This window comes from Lactuca saligna, chromosome 9 (genome assembly GCF_052625555.1).
Source record: "Lactuca saligna cultivar CGN05327 chromosome 9, ASM5262555v1, whole genome shotgun sequence".
Classification (NCBI taxonomy): domain Eukaryota; kingdom Viridiplantae; phylum Streptophyta; class Magnoliopsida; order Asterales; family Asteraceae; genus Lactuca; species Lactuca saligna.
The window spans coordinates 5,024,595-5,046,529 of record NC_136425.1 but is presented as its reverse complement, the minus strand read 5'-3'; the positions used below and the strand labels follow the sequence as shown (position 1 = coordinate 5,046,529).

At 37.9% G+C, this 21,935-nt stretch overlaps 1 pseudogene; it reads left to right on the top strand.

Moving 5' to 3' along the window:
- The first annotated feature begins 12,584 nt into the window (after positions 1-12,584).
- Positions 12,585-14,115, top strand: LOC145017544 (adenylate isopentenyltransferase 3, chloroplastic pseudogene; annotated as a pseudogene).
- The last annotated feature ends 7,820 nt before the right edge of the window (positions 14,116-21,935 follow it).

Genomic DNA, 21,935 nt, shown 5'->3' with positions numbered 1-21,935 from the left:
CTTTGTAACACCTTGTTTCAAAGACAAACCTTGAAATCCGTGAATGTAGTTTAGGTATTATTTTATTCCGATATATATAATTTAAATAAAAGAGTTTTAGTGAAAAAGTGTGTAACTGGCATTATAATTTGTTTTGGAGGTCTAAGGAGTGCTTTCGGGGTTGTGATGTAAAGAATAACTGAGCATGTGGCTAAAGAATAATCGATCGGGTTGGTTTTGTCGTTTTTTGGATTAAATTGAAAAGATTTTGGAAGCTGGGGGGGGGGGGGGTCTGAATGGTAACGTATGGACTTATGTTGAAAATAATTTGGAGAGGAGGGACCATAGTTGTAATTTAGGCATTAGATTTGATTTGGAGACGGGGCTTAAACCTGTCCCCTTTCTTTCATTATTCCCACTCAAAATGTAAACCTTAAACCTAAAAATTCATTCCGGCCGCCACCATCATCGAGCCTCTCAGCGGTCGTCGCCTTGTTGAGATCGATCGCCACCTTATCATATGCTACCTCACCAATGAAATGCCACCACCACAACCCCACTGCCGGACGTCGTGGACAAAGAATAGCATCACGTGGGTCGCCAAAACTGTGACACATGGTCGCTGATGTCGTCCGACAGCAAGGACGCAACCCCCGGTTCCCTGCTGCAACCACTCTTTCTCCTTCGCATTTTCTATCGTTGCGCTGTCGCCACCATCGCTATTCCGTGGATTGGTCGCAGTTGACGCACTTTTTCCTGCGACTGCCATGCGCCACCGCAAGGGTGGATATGATTGGGTGCGTTTCCTGTGTACAACTCGTGTCCGCATGTGTGTGTGTTTTCTATTGGGCGGAAACTGTAACGGAACCACCATGGTGGCTGCGACCTTGTACCCCTGCTTTGCCACCACCAACCGTCGTGTGGTGGTGGCTATGTGTGTATGTTATGGTGTTGATGTATGTATGTTAATGTAATGAGATTGATCAAGCATTTCTTGGCTGAATAATTGAATGAAAACCCACTACCACCACCGTGAGGTGGTGGCTGCCACCTCATGTCACCATTTTGCCGCCACATTGGGTGGCAGTGTGAATTTGTGTGTGTTTATGTGGATGTTTTGTGTGTTCTAGATTTTTTTGATGAAATTGGGTCAAAAATTATAAGCTACCACCATTATTAATGATGGCTGCCGCCGCTTGTTGCCGTGAGCCACCGCCCGAGGTGGTAGTGGGTGGTGTTCGGTCTAGTGAAACCCTAATTTGACCTAAAAACTTAACAATTGGACTAATTGGAATGCGATTGGGTTGGAAAACCTAATTGGGCTTTAGAAAACCCTAATTTTGGGAATTTTAGTTTTGGATTTGTCGGGACCCGCGTTTTGGACCGTTGGAATTGAATAATGAATCACGCCTGACCATACCGTATGATTGACCTAGTATAGTGATGGACTTAAGGGATTAATTCTTTAATGGGTTAAGTTTTTTTAATTAACCCTAATCGTCATTTATGTGAAAACCTTAATTGTGTTGGGTTTTGAGTTGGGCTTTTCTGTTGGGCTTAGATGTTTGGATTCTTGATGGGCTATCTAAGAACATGTATATGGACTAGGATATTTGGATGGGCTTTAGGTAAGGCCCATGCGGGGGGTTTGGGCTCAATTGGGAAAATCGGGCCATATGTTGGGCCTTGGTTCATTGTTTGGCTTTTGGGCCTTCAGTGTGTGTGTTTAGGCCTTTGGCTGGGATCAAGCTAGGTTAGGGTAAAGTAGTCTTTTTACCCCAAGCATGGACTTATGGTTATGTATTGGAACCAAATTATTAATTGGGTGTTGTTTTTATGTTGATAGTTCGGGAATCTGTCATCTAGCAACTAGAGTTTTACCCCTGGGACTTTAGCAGTGCGAGGTGAGTTACCTTCCTGGTATCAGTGGATCGAAGGCACCAATGCCGACCCACTAGTAGTTGTTTATAGTAAAGATGATTGTGTTTGTGATAATTGTTTGGTATGTCACTGTCTGTCGCGATTTATGTGCTTGTATGCTATGATATTATGTGGTAGTGGAAGGGGTGAAAAGACCTCGTAACCGATTGAAATAAACCGGAGAGTAGGTAGGGCACCCATATATGCCTAACAAGGGTAGGTTGAGCACCCAGATATGCTCGGCAATATCTGGTTGAAATAGACCGATGGGGTAGGTCAGGCACCCAAATATGCTTGATAATGGTAGGTCGAGCACCCATATATGCTCAGCGATATCCGGTTGAAATAGACCGAAGGGGTAGGTCGGGCACCCAGATATGCCTGGAAGGGTGGGTCGGGAACCCAGATATGATTGATGGTATGTTTGTTTTGTATGTGGTATGTTGGGGGAAACTCACTAAGCCTTGTTCTTATGATTTTCAGTTTGTGTTTCAGGTACTATGGTTTTCAAACAAAGGAGCTCCGGATGATTGTAGGGCACGCACCACATGTTTTCGCATTTTATAATTTACTCTGATTTGAGATAATACTCATACACTTTCTTTGATAAACTTGTATGGATAATGTTTGGAGCACTGTTTTTATTTGATTAAAAAATGAAAGTTTTGGCCTTATTTTTGGGACATTACACCCTCACTCGTTTGACGAGGAAGGGAGTGGATTTTCGATAGGGGCCTAAGTAGCAAGTTGCTTTTGAGACACTGCGATAGAGGATATGTTAGGGCCCGATGTTGACTCTTCTAGAGGGTTTCGAGGATTTCATTGTATTTTGTGGTGCATCCATCGCTGGTTTGGGGCAATGCTCATGTATAGGGGACGAGTGGTTGCTTATGCTTCTCGGCAGGTGAATCCGCATGAGGCGCAATATCTTACTTATGACCTGGAGTTAGGGGCAGTGGTGTTTTCCCTCAAGATTTGGATAAATTATCTTCATGGGGTCCGTTGTATTGTTTACATGGATCACAAGAGTTTGAGATATCTTATGGATCAGCCAAACTTTAACATAAGGCATCGCAGGTGGCTGGATGTTGTCAAGGATTATGACTGTTATATTTTTTACCAACCGGGTAAAGCGAATGTGGTAGCAGATGCATTAAGTCGCAAGTCGGCTGGGTCTTTGGTTTGGGATATGTGTATGAGTATATCCGTTGATTCTCCGCTTTTGGGTTTGATCAGGGAGGCTTAGGTAAAGGGAGTTCGGAAGGAGAATTGAAAATAGGAGAAGATCAGGGGTAAGATCGACAAGTTTTTCAGCGATAGTCGGGAGTTGTTGACCCGATGCAGTCGGGTTTGGGTTCCAGTTTCCGGTGGGATCAGACAAATAGTGTTGGAGGATGTGACATCCTAGACATTTTTCCGTTAACGTTAGCCCGATTTCCGTTAAATAAATTTTGAATTTTTATTTAGTTCCATCAAATTCTTATGGTTTGGAAAATCATTTAAGTTGTATAAGATTCGGAACCAAAATCATGCAAAACCCGAATTTCCTTCGAAAATCAGCAGATTTCGGCCTAAGTGGTGTTCACGGCCGTAAACCATTCCCGGCTGGTGGACCCCACCATCGACCATCAACATCCCTATATATATATATATATATATATATATATATATATATATATATATATATATATATGTGTGTGTGTGTGTGTGTGTGTGTGTGTTTGTGTGTGTGTGTGTGCTACCCTCATTTATACTTTTCTGACCGCGAAAACCCTTTCTCTTTCTAAAAATAATCACCCGAAAACACAAGATTTCTCTCCATCTATCACTCTATCCGGCTTGGAACTCATTTTGGAGCATCAAAACATCCGTTTTTCATCAAAATAAGTATTGTTGTTCTTGAGTTCACGACTTTGAACCCTTCAAATCTTCATATTTCACCAAGAACATGCCGTGAACCCTTCAAACCTTCAAATACCATAAACTCTTCAAAGGCAGTAAGCTGTTCATGGCTGAGAACAGTTTACGGCCTTAATCCCCTTCACGGCCGCAATCTTTCCCAAGTCGTGAACTTAGCTGAAAACCCGCTTTTTTCCAATTCAATCGACTCCCGATAACATTCCTAAACCAAAAGCAAGTGTTTTTCCAACACTATAATTAATGGTTTAGCTAATAAAATGCATATATGTATTTAATTGTTATTAGGATCCCGTTAAGTGTCGCGTACATCAACCCGAGGGTCTTCATTCGTAGTTTCGTTATCCGACACGCTCACGCAACTAACAGTAAGTTCATACCCATATGCTTTTACTATTTTAACGTTTTCAAGGGGGGGGGGGGGGGGGGAATACAAGCCAAATACAAATGATTTTGTGAATTTATACACAAGGATTTCATCACACTTCAAACCGATGCAATCGACATAACCATACTATTTTCACATTTTTATAAAATATTTAGATATTTTATCACTTTTGTAACATGCTGAGCATAAGGGACGTTTTCAACTTACAAGCATAATTGCACAGTTTTTAGATCAATACACAGACTAGGTACATAACATACATGCAAACTATAATAGGTATAGTTTGGGATTTCAATACATGGTTTTACATTTACAGGCATATAAACTATGTCAGACTTAGTTTATGATATTCAATGATTTTCTCGGGTAACAAGAATACATTAATAAATAATTATTTAAGTATAATTATTACTTTACAAAGTATACAAACGGATTCAAACGCAATAGAACAATACATAATTACACGTAATCTAGTTAATACAGGATTGTGAGACACTACTTCAATTTGTACCCTTCGAGGTACTGAGCTAAATCCTATCATAGTATAACCAGAGTCTCCTGGAGGGAGAGCGTGAGATTTGTGAATAGATCTATACGGGACTGACAATCCCACAAGAGAACTGCTAGCTACAGTTAGGCAGGCATGCAGAGGTGACAAATGTCATATATCCGACACTTGAAGAACGTCGTAAAGGTCACTAGGTCATATCAAGCATGGTTATATGACTCACAATAGTATAAACTAACCTTTTTGTTTACGGGATTTCATTCTTCATTAGTTTTATTTTAATTAATAGAACTACTATACATTATACTAGAGGATTCAATGGGATAAAATACATGATTTTATTTTAAGTAATGAAACTACTATACATACTGGTGGTAACCAGGTTTTTCCAGCAGAACATTCTATACATGCTGGTGATAGCCAGGGTTTTCATACAAAAGGGGTTTTACATTTAAAACAGTATTATACAATTCATCTGGTGGTAAACAGGCATTCGAACTAATACTTTATGGAACACTATAACAAACTCAAATGTTAGAAAATATTGGATTTTCTTGGAAACATACAAACATTTTTATTAATTCATTAACAGGTTTTCATTACAAGAACATGCTTATGAACTCACCAGCTTAATGTTGATATTCTTTTCAAAACCGCTTGTATTCTCAGGAAATCAGTAGACAGGTACTCCCGCAGCTTTTGAGAAGACGGAGCATTTATAGTCATGCCTTTTTATAATTTGCTATACTTTTGATGTATACAAATATGTATCAAACAGATATAAATACCTTTCATATATTCAATGTAATGGTTGTGTTTACTTTGATTACTATGATGGAATTTTTGTGATACTACACATGGCGTCATCCACCCCCGAACGTTTCCATCATTTTGGTTTGGGGGTGTGACAGAGGAGGCTCATAAGTATCGTTTTTTCTATACATCCGGGAGCCACCAAGATGTATCGGGATTTGACATTGAGCTACTGGTGGCTGTGTATGAAGAGGGAGATAGCCTGGTATGCCGAGAGGTGCTTAACCTGTAGGATGGTCAAGGTCGAGCATTAGAGGTGGCATGGGAAGTTACAGCCTTTGGAGATTCCCATGTGGAAGTGGGAATAGATCACCATGGATTTTATCACCAAGTTGTTGAACACGACCAAGGGTTTTGATGCTATATGAGTCATCAAGGATTAATTGACCAAGAGTGCCCACTTGTGGCCATCCGGGAGAGCTCCTCAGCCGAAAAATTGGCCGATGTGAATGTCCGAGGGATTGTTGCTCATCATGGGGTTCTGGCATCCATTGTTTCATACCAAGATGTTCGTTTCTCTTCCCAATTTTGGCAGAGGTTCCATGAGGAACTATGCATGAGGCTACATTTTAGCACTGTTATCACCCGCAGACCAACGGTCAGAGTGAGTGGACCATCCAGACGCTTGAGGATATGTTGTGGGCCTGTGCCATAGATTTTGGTGGGAGTTGGGATTCCTACCTACCTCTTGTGGTTTTTTCCTACAACAACAACTACCACTTCAGTATTGGTGCCCCACCTTTTGGGCTCTTGTATGGTCAGAGATGTCGTACCCTAGTATGTTGGGGAGAGGTTGATCACAGTATTAGGGGAATGACCAAAGTCTTCCTTCAGATCATGGAGCTTATTCAGCAAATTAGACAGAGACTGCAGACAAATCAGAGTCGACAGAAGAGTTATGTCGACCGGCATCGATCAGAGTTGGAATTTCAAGTCAGCGATATGGTATTATTGAAGGTATCACCCTAGAAGGGTGTGATGCGGTTCAGGATTAAGGGGAAATTAGGTCCCCGATATATTGGACCATTCTGTGAGAAAGCCAGGGTAGGCCGTCTGGCCTACCGATTAGATTTGTCGAGCGAGCTCAGTCAGAACCACAACACTTTCCATTTCTTTTATTTGCGGAAGTATATGGTGGACGGTGAGGCAGTGTTGCCTTTGGAGGATATTCAGGTTGATTAGCACCTGAATTATATTGAGAGCCCGATGGCTATATTCGAGATAAAGATGAAGGTTATGCACAACAAGGAGATACCTTTGGTAAAGGTTCATTGGCAGCAACAGAGAGGCTCTGAGTGGACCTGGTAGCCGGAGGCTGAGATGCGAGAGCATTACCCAGAGTTATTCACTACAACAGACCTCGAGGGGGAAGTCTAAGTCAAGTGGGGAAGAATTGTAACATCTTGTTTTGAGTTACTTTCATTTTTACCCTTATATTGAGATCTAATTCATTTTGGTCTTTATAATGTAAAACTTGTGGCCGGGAAGGGCTGATATTGCCACTTTTGGAATATGGGGGCGGATCCACATACGTTCGGCGTATGTTTTGTGTAGGGATGAAAGTGGATCCAAACCCGGACCGGATGGACCCGGACCCGGAAAACCCGGAACCGGTTAACGGGATTTTATAGAACCGGAAACCGGACCGGTATATAGGAACCGGTTCCGGTTCGGTTCCGGGTATGGTTCCGGGTAAAGTGGGTTTAGAACCGGAAAACCCGGAAACATCAAAGTGGGTAGGTTGGAACCGGATAAAGTGGGTTTAGACCCGAAAAACCCGAAAAAACCTGAATTTTTTTGTAATTACTTACTACTTAGTGGGTTGAACTTTGAAAATTTTCATATTGATATCCCGACTTTGGGGGGCTGTAACTTATTGAATACGAAACCACAATTAACAAAATTAGAGTCTAAAATCATGTACAAACTCTAAAATACACTTTGGAAAAACCCGCATGTCAATCCGAATTTAAACGAATGAGATATACTTGTGTTAATATTTTCACATAATACAAAGTACAAAAACAAATAGCTAAAAAGTTGAAACTTTTCAGTTTTGATATCCTGACTTCGGAGAACTGTAAATCATTGAATGTTAAACCAAAAATGACAAAATTATAGTCTAAACTCATGTACAAACTGTAACTAGAAGTTGGAAAAAACCACATGTCAATCCGACTTCAAACGAATTAGGTATGCATGTTTTAAAACTTTCACCGAATACAAAAAAACTAAAAAACTAAAAACTTTCAGCTTTGTTATCTCAACTTTTGAGGATTGTAAGTCAATGAATATAAAACTAAAAATGACAAATTTATAGTCTAGAATCATGTACAAACTCTAAACTACATGTTGGAAAAAACCGTATGTCAATTGGAGTTGAAACGAATAAGATATGCATCTTGTAAACGTTTCGCAAAAAGTGGTTCCGGCCCTAAAAGTGGTTCCGGTTCCAAAAACCGGTTCCGGATTTTAGACCCGGTTTACCCGGACCCAATGGACCCAAACCCGGATTACCCGGAACCCGGATAAAGCCAATTTTTAAACCCGGAACCGGACCCGATTTTATATATTCCGGTTCTAACGGGTCCGGTTCCGGTTCGGTTCCGGTTCCGGTCCGGTTTTCCGGTTCTAAATCTCATCCCTAGTTTTGTGTACGTTGGGCGAACGGGGTGAAGTCCCAAACACTAATATTTAGGGTTTGGAACCTATTAATTCATCAGTAACTCACAACCATGACTCTTTTAATCAGCCGTCCTTGCAACCCTAATCCACCTTGTGACGCATATCTAAGCTTGAGTATGTGTGTTTTTTGCCTTTGAAGAAGAAGGAAAGAAGTAAAGTCCGACCCATTAGATTGATATCCACGTCTACCGTATATTGTTATGTTGTACTGATATGTTAGATCTGTATCCTAGTTTATAGGGTGCTGCTATGCGGTAATGATCTGTAGATCTGCCTGTTTTTCTATCTATTATGTATATGTCGACATATTTTGAGTTGTGATTGAGGCTTTATTGCTTTGTGTGTGAGCCAACAGACTGGGGGCATTCCAACCCAATGGTTGATTGGGCCCGAGCGTATTCCATTCCGAGGATGACTGGACCCATTGTATATTGGCATTCCAACCTGGGGTATTCCATCTCGAGGATGACTGGACCCTGAGGTTGATTGGGCCTGGGGTATTCCAACCCGATGGTTGATTAGACTCGACATGTTGTTGTATATGTTATCTGTTTATGGGATGGTACTTTGGGGGAACTCACTAAGCTTTGACTTACGATTTTAGTTTGGTGTTTCAGGTACTTCTGATGATCGCGGGAGGCAAAGGCGTGACTGTACACGTCCTCTGTTTTATGGTTTTATGATTTTAGGATACTCTGATGTTGATAAACAAATTGGAAACAATGATTTTGTTAACCTTTTATGACTATGGGTTGTTTTAAAAGTTTAAATTTATTGTGATTTTTGAGTTATTACAGACATAGTCTTGACAAAAAGGTCACGCAAAACACCCGCCATAGCGACGTGATACATAACCTGTCATGTCGTTAGACCCTATCTAGATAGCTTAAATCATTAAGCTCTTAATACTTCAAACCTTCTATAAGGCTTTCCTCAACCCAAAGGAGGATAAAAATCGTAGCTTTTTAGTCATGCATGTATAATGCATGACTTGAACACTAACACGGTTAAATTAAAGGGAAAATGAGACCAAGACTCATGCTTGGTGTCTAATCCACCACCAAACTTTAGATCTGAGACTTATGCTTATCAATTGACCTAAAAGATCCATACATTTGCTAACATTATGGTTTCCATGCATTCAACCCATCATATACATGGAGAAAAGTGGGTAAAACGTAGATCGAATTTGTTTCAATGATAGAGGAAAGAACTTGAGGACTTACAAAGGTCCAGAAGCAACATAAAATGTTGAGGGTGAGGCTTGATTGCTGAAACAATGCACCAAACGTGCCTTCTTCTTCAACAAAGAGCTAAAACCACCCAAAATGATCCAAAACCACCAAGATGGGCTAGGGTTAAGGTTTTTGTGGTTTGAGAGAGGTGGACGCTGAGAAATAAACCCTAAATCCGAGTTTAGGGTGCTTAAATATGAAGAAAACCCTAAAAGACCATGGGCTTGGGTTGCAGCCATTCTCATGTCGTGATCAACTATGTGCCACGTTGCGACTGCTCCTCCAGATGCGTATTCTTCAACTCAGCTTGTCATGTCATGACATCCCTATGGTCACGTCGTTATTCATGGTTTTTCCCAAAAATCATGTCTTTGACTCTTTAATTCCATACACTGATCCATTCTGGGAAACGTGTGTTACAATTATGAGTGATTTGATACAACTAAATCTGTCGAATCAATCTTAAATCTGAATCAATATACCGAAACATGAACTTTCGTCAATAAAGAATGAAGTCTCATAGTTGCACCTGATAAATTTGCATGGATGTCGTTTAGAAAAATAGATTATACAAATGAGGAGATAACACATCACCTCGTAGACTTAGGGTCACCATTTTTTCAAAAATGATTCAATTGAAAGATTTATGGAGAACATATGAAGTGTATGGGGTGTATTAGATGTTTGTATTGTAAAGAAGCTATCCGAAATTGGCAAAATATTTGGATTAATCAGATTATTTCGGGTAGAAAACAAGCAGTTATTGATTCGAAACATATGCACTATATGGATCGAAAACTATCACTATTTTGCATCCATAACTCGGTTTTTACATGCAGACAAGAACCTTAACCCGACTATGGAACAACAAGTTAATCAAGATCATAACTGAAGCAAACAAGGAGGTAAGGGGAAAGGAGGAGGAAATGTGAAGTCCTTTGCGTCAGTTTTAATTGTAGAAAAAAAGAATAAAGAACATGAAACAAAAGCCTCGACTGTAAAAAAGATTGTGTTATAGGTTTAATGGTATTGGATGGTTCATGTGTAATACTAGCAAGTGTTCATGACATAAAATCTCATTTCAAACCTGTATAAAGTGTGTAACAAAGAGGGTTTCTCGGATATATAAATTAAGGAGGTGTTTGAGAGTTTTTTTCAAATTGACTTGTTAACAGGGACGTAACCATATAGGTGCAAGAGTGGGTTTTGGTCCACCCACACAAATTTAAGATTACATATATATATATATATATATATATATATATATATATATATATATATATATATATATATATATATGATATGTTAAATATATATTTTTGTTAAATAAAAGAAATTATAAAAAGAATTAGGGTTGTGATATGGTCTATCTCATTCAAAACTTGAAATTTAGTAGAATGGAATACATTGTTGCATATGTCGACTATACTCCATTTTAGATTATTTTAATGACGTAAGACAATATCGTGTGCAACTTAGATAAACAATTTAGTTTAGAATACATATATAATTAAATTTTGTTCTCGTTTGAAGAATTTTGTCATTCATTCACATTTTATAAATTATTTGGTTTGCCCTAAATCAAAATTTTGCCTATTAAATTATTGGTTTTGCAAAAAGTCAATAAATTAAAAAAGTTTTTGGTAAACACCAACTTTTTAATGTAAAAAACGACTTTTTAAAAAAGCGGAAAATTTGTTACTTTTCCAAGAAACTAATAATTTGATTGAAAAGCATTCTCAAACACCCCTTAATTATATATCGGTGGATCGAGGATATGGATCAAATCTAAATCTAGTAGCTTATGTATTAAAGTTTGTTCGTAGTGAAAAAAATGAAGTGGTACGTTGTAGACATGAAACCACTCATGAAAGAGTTTTTGGTAAATGAAAGAATGGATAGACACAGATTGACAACCTGCATTTTGTGCTTGGAATTTAAAAGCTTTCAATAAGATATAGCTAGTAATTGGGAAATTAAGTCTCATTCTTTGTTCGGTTTTCAAGATTATATAATCTAGAAATTGATTTTTTTTTTTTTTTTTTTTTTTTTTGTTATAGTATGGGCCGGTGGCAAATTAACACGTCGGTTTGGAATTGGAGGTGCATTGTGAGAGGGTATAGAAAGTTCCTAATTACTAGAACTTGAATCTTTGCTACACCAATTTCAGTTTTCAGAGTCTGATACATAAATACATGTAGGTGCTTGACGATACTGGGATTTTCAAGGTTTACTGAGACAAGATGTATTGATGATTATTGATAATTATTTGCTTCTGGACAGATCTATTCCAAGTAAATAGTCTCGGCTTCTTTCCAGAAAAAGTCAACTTATTTGTGTAAGGTTATGATTGAATTAAATTCCTACTACTAAAAATTTTGTTTGTGGAGGAATTGATGTTCCTTCTATCTTATGCTAGGTTTGTTCATATTTATTCATTAAATGTGAAATTGCAGTAGGTACTTGGAATGTTATTTTCAGATGGATAGATGTTAGTTTTCTCGGGATGGACGGCTTCGAAGAGCTTGTTACGTAGCTAGGTTGATTCTTTACAAATCATCCAATTAACCAAAGGAGATTGTTTGAGGTGATTATGTTCACGACAATGTTCGGTGACAAAAATATGAGAAAAGAGGTGATATTCGATTCCATTATTAGTCATGTGTTTGCTTGGTGCGTTAGTAGGAGTCCGATTACTTAGCGATGAAATGACTTAATTAAAGACCCATTGGACCTATGCTACATTTTTAATTTTCACTAACTCCTTGGTAACATGGTTTTTTAATATATGAAGCATTCGGCCTCTGATCGAAATAGATTTATAATAATAAGTTCGTATTAAATACTAATAATATTCGTGATGTGTCAAAAAGTTTTTTCTGGCTTTATATATATATGATACATTGATATTTACCCAACTGGACATAAAAATCGACCGAACCCGAACCCAATATTTAGTTAACCGAAGTACCGAACCGCGAGTTTAATTTCCACATCTGGTATTTTCATTTCATGAAACCAAATAATATTAAGACATTGGGTAGGGCCCATTTTAATTTGATGAAAAACGAATTGTCAATTCAAACTTAACTTTTTGTTCAATATAAATAGCACATATGCGTATGTGTTCTCCATCATGCACATTTCAAGTTTTCAACTCATATTTGCTGCTTCTCTCTCAAGTCTCAAGTCTCAAGTCTCAACTTAAAGAATTGTAGTTTCAAATGATTCAAAGCTAAGCCACCACCTTCGACCACTATCTCTCTCCCCCACAAGCCACACGTTTGCAAGTTGCCGCATATAATACCACTAAAAAAGCAAAAGAATTTATTCATTTTTCATTGTACTCTATTCGTTTGAAAAAAAATTGAGACTTTTTAATTGAGGGCATCAACAACAATGAAGATGACAATGATGTTGTGCCACGAAGCTCAGCCGTCTTTATTGCAAATACCCACCGGCGGAATGAACTTATCGATGCTCCGGTGCCGGCCACAGAAGGAAAAAGTGGTGGTGGTTATGGGTGCCACAGGTACAGGAAAATCAAGACTCTCCATCGACCTCGCCGCAAGTTACCCCGCCGAGATTATAAACTCCGATAAAATGCAAGTATATGAAGGTTTAGACATCGTCACCAACAAAATCACCGACGAAGAATGCGACGGCGTCCCCCACCACCTCCTCGGAATAGTGGACCCGGAAGCGGATTTCACCGCCAGAAATTTCGTCAGTACAGCGTCAATCACCATGAAATCGATTGTCGGAAGAGGTAAACTTCCGATCATCGCCGGAGGGTCCAATTCTTTCATTGAAGCATTGATTGATGATCAGAATTATGAATTCCGGTCACGTTACGAGGTTTGTTTCTTGTGGGTCGACGTCGCAATGCCTGTGCTTCACCGCTTTGTTTCCGACAGGGTTGATCGGATGGTGGACGCCGGAATAGTCGAAGAAGTTAGAAAAATGTATAACCCTAACGCCGATTACTCAAAAGGGATCCGACGAGCTATCGGAGTGCCGGAATTTGATGCCTATTTTCGATCTGAGTATTCATCTTCCTTCGACAAGAAAACTCAGGCCAAATTATTAGAAGAAGCCATTAATGAAACAAAGATTAATACATGCAAACTAGCCTGCCGGCAGCTCGAAAAAATTCACCGTCTAAGGAACGTTAAAGGGTGGAAAATTCACCGGCTGGACGCTACCGCCGTCTTCCAGAAAAAGGGCGGCAGAGAAGCCGATAAGTCGTGGGCGGAGATGGTGGCAGGACCAGGGTCAATGATTGTAAACCAGTTCATGTACAACTTCAGTCATTCCCGGAGCTTCGCGACGGCAGCGGACGGTGGTGGCAGAGCCATTAAAAGAGGGGCGGCGATGGCCGCCGCAGTTCTCTAATAGTACAGACGGAATTAATATTATTCCATGACCAAGTTGACGGATGACGGACATATATTGACAAATTTTTGTATGAATAAGCATACTGAATACTGATACGGTAGCTGAGAGTGATTTTAAATTTTTGCCCCGGACTTGTAACATGCATTGTGGCCTTGTACTGCACAAGTCATGATGCATGTTTTCATAGAATTCCGGTAAAATCCCCCTGATTATCACTGTCATTTTTGTTATTTCTTCTGCTCGATTGAAAATAATAAACATCATCTCTTCTATTATGGGGTACAACCCAAATCAAATATAAATTCTAATACAAATCAAATAAATTTATTAATTACTTGTCGATTTATATTATTTTGACTGTTATTCGGTTAGTTTCCGGGTATAATTCGAAATTTGTCCAACTATATATTGATGTAATACTTCCTACTTTGTATGGTTAGAATTTGCCTATCCTATCTCGAAGGAGGGTGATAGTGATACCAATCATTGGCAATCATTGAGTGTAAAAACATTATAATGTAAAACATCTAACATGTATAGCTTAATGACGTAGAATGTCTGATTTGCATAAAATGTTCAAAATCAAGATTTTTCTGTAATTTTGGTCCTAATAAAGTTGAAAGGACTATTTTTCTCTCATTATTTTTTTTCTTTGTTTTCTTTTATATTTTAATAGTTTTAAAAAAAGAAAAGATCATCTACCCCACACCCTCCCCTTCTTTCTCCTTCTATCTCTTTGACTTTCTTTCTCTATCTTTGACTCTTTCTTCTCTTTTCTAACGAGTTCGTTCAATCTACGCTAAAGCGTAGCTCAAGGTCCCGACACCGAAGAGGGTGGGATGAAGTTAGGTTCGATTCTCTGATGAAGTCGTTCAATCGCTTCCTATTTTCCTCTTTCTCGTCGTGGGTGTATTGAACCCAGGTGGCCGATCAAGTGGATTTATAAATTATAACATCTGAACCTCATAGAAATCATCGACTTCTTCAATTGGGTTCGATTCTTGTGGAGATTGCTTCGATTCTTGTGTGGATTTCAAATCTTGAAAAACTGATTTAGTGTGTGTGTGTGTGTGTGTGTGTTTTGAGCTGAAGACACCCCCTTTTCGATTTGTATAAGTTGAACAGAAAGCAAGGCAAAGCTGAGGTTAAGAGGAGAAGCAAACCGGTTCTCTACCCAGAATGAGAAACGACAGACCTCTTAGTTATTATAATTCAAAAATAGGATCGTGAGCGGCATGGCTAGGGTTTGCAGAGAGATTGAAAATGCAAAAGAGGGATTTTTTGCAGGAAAATCCCTAAGGTTTATGAGTTTAATGGAAGTAAGGAGATTAGAGCAGATGGGTTTCTTTCAGAAGAAAATAAGACTAGTTATAGGTGGTGGCCTGGTCCTGGAACTAGGGATGGACATTTGCAAGGTAATGTTTCAAGGTTCTTATTACCAGCTTCAGAGTGCGAGTTTGATGTTGATTCGGTATATATTTGTTCTTAATGCTCATATGTCACCAATTTTGATTAACTAACATTTACAATGAGCTTCCATTGATAAATTTGAAGTTGATATGTATGTTACCAAAACCTCATAATTGGGTGTGTTCCTTAAGGATCATTTCTGTAAAAGTTTGAAAAAAAAATCCCTAAAAGGGTTAGCCATCGTCATCCCTGTGCAGTCCATCGATGGAGGTGACACCCTCCTATCATCTTCAACGCCTGCCAGATTAGCTTCAGTTCTGACGCCCTCCCACTGCCTTCATTCTCTCTCTGAAGATTAGCTCCTTAATCCATCACCAACAACTTGATCTTCCACCTCCATTCTTTCTTCGCCATCACCCTTTCTTGGCGACCACGACTTCTATAGAATGGGTTTTCAGTTGTGATCTTCGAATTAACGCTTCTTTTGAGAGTGGTTGAAGTTAAAAAGATAGTTGGAGATAATGGAAAATACGATGGTTTTTGTAATGAATTAGCTACTTATGGTGACTGGTCAGTCCAATGAACCATCGTGTTTTCCTTCTGATAATGAATTAGATAAGAAAGAAGATCGAACTGGTACGATTGAATTCCCTGTTCTTACACTCTTTGTAATGATTATGTTTGTATGATATCGATCTTTTTTATCTTTTATTAATCTTTTATATGGTTTGTTATTATAAGTGCTATGTAACACCTTATTTTCGTCTTACAATAAAAACAACCAGTTACGTTACGTAAACAGATGTTTTTTTTATAGATGACTTTTTAGGATAGTATCGATGAAAGTTGTAGTAATCGAAAAGGAGAACTCGTTCATATAAAGAACGCCTAAATCTAACTTCTTATGAGGAAATCATGATTTTTAGAAGTTTCAATGCAGTAGTGTGCGACACAGAAATCGAAATAGAAATCGGTTGATTGTTAGTCGAAACAATCTAAATGAAAGTTGAAGATCTCGTAGACACAATTTCGTCGATATAAAGACAGTTGAGAATGAAATTCATATGGACAAGTTATGATTTCTATACAAGTTTTAACAATCTAACCCTTTTAAAAATATAAATTTAAAAATAAATTGAGAATTAGCTAATGGATTTCAAATGAATGTGACAGTGCTCGTCGATAGCTACGTGTGGATATAAAGAACATCGAAAATAGAGCTTGTATGTGAAAGATATGATATTCAGAAAATAATTAAATCTCATAGCACGCGGCGCGCGACGCTTCTAGAAGGTGGGATGGAGACCACTAGAATTGCAACACGTGGCACAAACCAGGAGGAGCGACGTCGCATGAACGCACGACGCACACCTTATATGTACATGGCATACCTAACAAATATCACCTATTATTAGGATCAAACCCCCCTCATTTCATCCTCACACCCTTCAAATCATTCTCCAAAATTTCTCTCCACCTAGGTCCGAAATTTCTTTAGATTTAAGTTTTTAGTGAAGCTCTGAGTATCTAGGCTCGACTAGTAGGATCCCTCGAGTCGGAGTTCCGCCTGTGTAGTGTCCTAACTTTTTTCAGTAAAATATCTTTAAGTTAAGCTACACTTATATCACTTTTAGTGTAACTTATATTTATATTCATATTCGTTGTTATAAATGCATAAATAAGATTTATCAGTAGTTCTAGTTATAATATTAATTGATCTACTTATGAGAGAGATGTCTAGAATGGGCACGTTGGCTTGGTTGTTGGATTCAGGAAGGCTATATGCCGAAATGGTCCTGTCTCCCAACTATCCTGACTGGTTGATCCTTATTTATTATAACTCTTGATATTCATTGGGATTAGTGAATGATCTAGCTTTCATTACCATATTGTCATAGTGAGTAATTATTTATAGTATTATATGTTAATACTTGATAGAAGCGTTGCATGTCAGTTGGATCGCCAGTAGGATCACCCAGATAACTGTCAATCATTTTAGTAATTGTTCAGGTGAGTTACCTCACTATAGTGTGTATTACAATACATATCCATGTTTGTTGGTATATAAGAGCTAGTAGAGTAGAGCCAATAGTATAGTCTTTAGGTGCTCAATTTTAGTGAACTCGAAGTTAGTAGAGTAAAAAGTATAGCCTTTATGTGTCTGTATTAGTAGAGCCTAAAAGTGTAGTCTCTATATGTGTAATATGGTGTATGTAGGGCAGGGCCCGTTATGTAGTTTGGGCGGGGCCTGTTTATATGCTCATTGGGTGGTGCTCATTAATATACTTATTGGGCGGTGCTCATTAATATACGTATTGAGCGGGGTCCGATATATGTATTATAGTATATAGTATCTTGAGGAACTCACTAAGCTTTGTACTTACCCAGTTGATTTATATATATTTCAGGTACTTCATTTGTTCATGAGAAGGGTAAGGTTTGACTGTACACATGCACATTTGCAACATGTTTCCGCATAATGTAAATATACTCTGATATACTTGAATAAATAAAAATGATAATTTTGGGTTGAAAACCAAGACGTTACAAATTGGTATCGGAACCCTGATTTGAGAAAATTGGATGAACATTCGTGTGATTCCAGACGCAAATAGAGGATTGGAATATCTTAATATATCTTTTAAAGAAAAAGAACTTTGTATAAAAAAAAAAAAGAAGAATAAGATGCATACAGTCAGCCGAAGCTCAAAAAGGAAAGTGATTCCCAAAGTATCCATATTATTTTGATTGCTAATAAGTGAAATGTTAGAAATTCATGCTAGTATGTAGGCTGGTGATCTTTTCAGGAATTTCTAATTAGCATTGCCTAATACTTAAGATGCCTTATAGCCTAGAAATTTGGTGTTACTTTTTGTTTAGAATCTATATGTATATTAATTAGTTATTTGACAAATACATTAGGTTACATGCTCCCATAATTAAATAGTTTAAGATTGCTTGATTTGGCAATATTTTGCAACTCTCGTATGAGTCTAACCATTATAGTATCGGATCTTTCAATTGACATACAGTTTGATTTTAGTTACATGCAATTATGTCCGTCCGATAATTAGTTAATATTGGTAGAAGTTCTTCCTTGGCTAATAGTAGGGTGAAGTGAAAAAGAATCCTAAAAAGGAGAGTTTAGGAAGTTTAATATATGCTTAATAGGGCATATATTTGTAAGGTATGGAATCGGTAAAGATGCAAAGTCCTAGTGGACTCTAGGAAAACCTATTGTATGTGCTCACGGGGCATATACATATACATATACATATACATATACATATACATATACATATACATACACATATACATATACATATTCATATACATATACATATACATATACATATACATATATATATGTTTAGCAGTCATCGTGTGTAGTTTTGGAAGTGGCTTGGAAACTACGAGAAAATTCTTGGGACGAGTATAGTTAGGTGTGAAAGGTGGTGGAGTCCTATACTGCGTACGTGAGTTGGTTCTAAGAACATTTTCTGATATAGTACCGACTTTAGTCGCGAGAAGTAAGAGGGACTATTGGAATGTGACAAGGAGATTATCTCGTGGAAAAAAGAAGGATGGAGTGAGTCAAACAATTTTCGTTGTTGCTAGTAGTTCGACTAAATTAGTAATACCCACTTATACCGTTTAGTTATATGTGTGCATTAGTGCGTTTCTAGACAACGTTAAGCTTGTCACGACCTCATCTTGTTTTGGTCATACTCTGCACAGAGACCGCTGATGGTAGGCACAATTAGCAATGCTACGATGAGATTGTCGAAAGTCATTGGATATGACAAACATGAGTTTCTTCAAAGTAAAAAGGAGCTACAAATGTACCAATCGATCATTTCCGGTAAATTTCCTTTGCTTATTTTTTCTAGTTTTGATGATGAGGATGTTACTACATAGGACGTAGGTAGCCTTATATGCGTTGTGTAGAAGGAAACTTGGAGGAAGGATTTTAATGACCTACGCAAGGTGTAGGTCTGTATACGTAGAGCGTACTGGCCTAGAGCCTAAACCCTAATTTCGTGGTTTTGAGCCCTATTTAAGAACTCTAACTTGCTTGAGGCATTCTATTATCAGCCTCGATTCCCTTTAAGTAGCCACCGCGAAACCATAATCTCCATTAGTGAGTTTTTGAGCTATTTGAGTGTTTTGTGTTCATCTTTGAAGGAAAGATTCCACTGGAGAGCATTTGGGGAGCTTCAAGCTTTGTGGATCTAGACTTGAATCTCATTAGCATTCTCCATAAGGTATAAAGTGTGTACCTTTATACTTCTTTTATTAGATCTAGCTAGGATGTCAAGTTTATGCCTTTTTGGTCCCATTATCTTGGCCCATTTGAGTATGAGCTACTGTAGAGCTTGTAGAGTGCATTTCCATAAGTATTGGAGTGTATTAAGTCATAAAAATAATATCTTGGCCATATCCAACCATCCATGCATGAGTTTGAGATCCTTAGATAATGTTATAAGGTTAGGATTTTTTTTCTTGAGCCTTCATAAGCCATGCAAGTGTCCTTCTATATTAAGCTCCTAATGGAAAATTTGGCTTCGGCATAAGTACTGTGACATCCCCATTTTTATGGTTAGAAACGACCAATTTGTTTATGCTTATTAAATCAGAGTGCCTTTTAAAAAGGTTTACTTTGCGGAATTTGTCTCAAAAATAATAATATTATCAAGATATTTCCAAGAAATGTATTTTATTTACAAAATTCGGAATACCATCATCAATACAAGAAACATAAGCATAAACGAAGATTTACAGCATCTCTTGATACTAATAGTTTATATTTCCTTTGAACCTCTTAACAAATACCTATATCATCATATATAAGTATTTGTAATACAATAAACTGAGTGTGTCATGTTGGAAAACATGGTGAATACATAGGATTTTCAACCTACAATAATATAATTTATCTCTTTATATAATTCACAGCAAACAATTAACCCGATTACCCATTCGCGTTACTCTCTTTCTCTCTCTCTCTCTCTCTCTCTCTCTCTCTTTCCCCCCTCTCTCTCTCCCCTTCTCTCTCCCCCTCTCCCTCCGTCCCTCCCCCAAGGGTTACGCATTGATAAGATAACCAAGGAAAAACATATTACTCAAATGAATCCATAATCTATACTCTCGGTTTGTGTGATTTCATTAACACCTACAGATTTCAAGTCTACTAGTGTTCCACTGGATTGTCTAGAATTGTCCATGGTCGCCATCAATACTTTGCTTGATGAATGATCTCTGTTGGGCCTGGTCTCTTTGTCCTATCTCTGGCATAGTCGCTCACCACTAGTCTATCTCTGGTATGAATTCTCACCATTATCTCTTTTCTATTATGGTCTCTCAATGTTATCTCTACTCTTGTGGTCCTTAACTCTTATCTCATTTCTCTTATCCCTCTCTACCCGTCCTACCAAATACATTATGAGTACGGAAAAAATACATACATATATATATATATATATATATATATATATATATCATATTTTAGAAAAATCATTATCCCATCTAACACAGATATCATAAACTCAGATAATAAGCACATAAAGCATCTACGAAAATTAAATACTTGATATCTATGTGTAAGTTGAAGGTAACTTTGCACTCACTTGTTAAAGTGGATGACAAGAAAGTTGGACAGCACTTCGCTTTAGCACTCGACTTTTCCTTTGATATGACCTAGGTTCAATTATCTCTAAGTCTTAGTTTATTACCTCTTATAACTAATTAATAGACTAAATTCCTCAACAATCCCAATGTCTACTAATCTATAGCCGATAAGGGACAGCAAGGTAGGATCATATCGGAGGTAGGGTCCGTTTGATATACATAGTATACTATTTCGTAATTTCACTTTGAATACCTCAGTAAATCAAACCTAGACATCATCCCCGTAAGTAGATCAATCAGTATAACGACATGGAATAATTATTAAATCTTAATTATGGTTTCATAATAACGAGTTATGACTATAAATATAAGTTATAATGAAAGAGATTGAGTGTTGCTTAACTTACATAGATTTTCCTGATAAAAGTTAGGAAAGTGCATTAGTAGAGCTTCTACTCGGTAGCTACTACTATTTCAAGGATCGTAGGGCTTCACCGAAGGCTAAAATTAAGGGGAAACAGGCTAAAATCTAAAGTAACTCGAGAGATAAGATATTGGGAGGTGTGAGAAGGGAATTTCGCTTGGCCTCCAATTTATAGTCGTTTTTGGGGTGCACGTCGTGCATTTTAAGGCTACGACTCCCCAGCCACTTTGTGCCACGTGTCGGCCTCTCCGTGGTCTGCGTTTTCATCTTCTAAAAGCGTGTGTCGTGCACCCAGTGCGCACTTGGTTCCCACTGTGTGTGGAGCAAATCGTAGATTTTGTAAATTCCATAACTTTTTCATACAAACTCCATTTTTTACATTCATTATATCCCCAGAAATATCGTGACAAGGTCTACAACTTTCCTTTAGACTCCATCAGTTCATTCTGACTTTATTTTTGGTCCATGTTTTTATAAGATTTAATGATTGTGCAAAAATCATAACTCTCTCGTACGGACTCCGATTTTGGTTCCCCTGTTATAAAAATTCCTATGTTAAAGAGTACAACGATTGTCCTTTTGGTGACTTTACCCAAAATTCAATCATTATTTTCGTACATTTTAATGTCA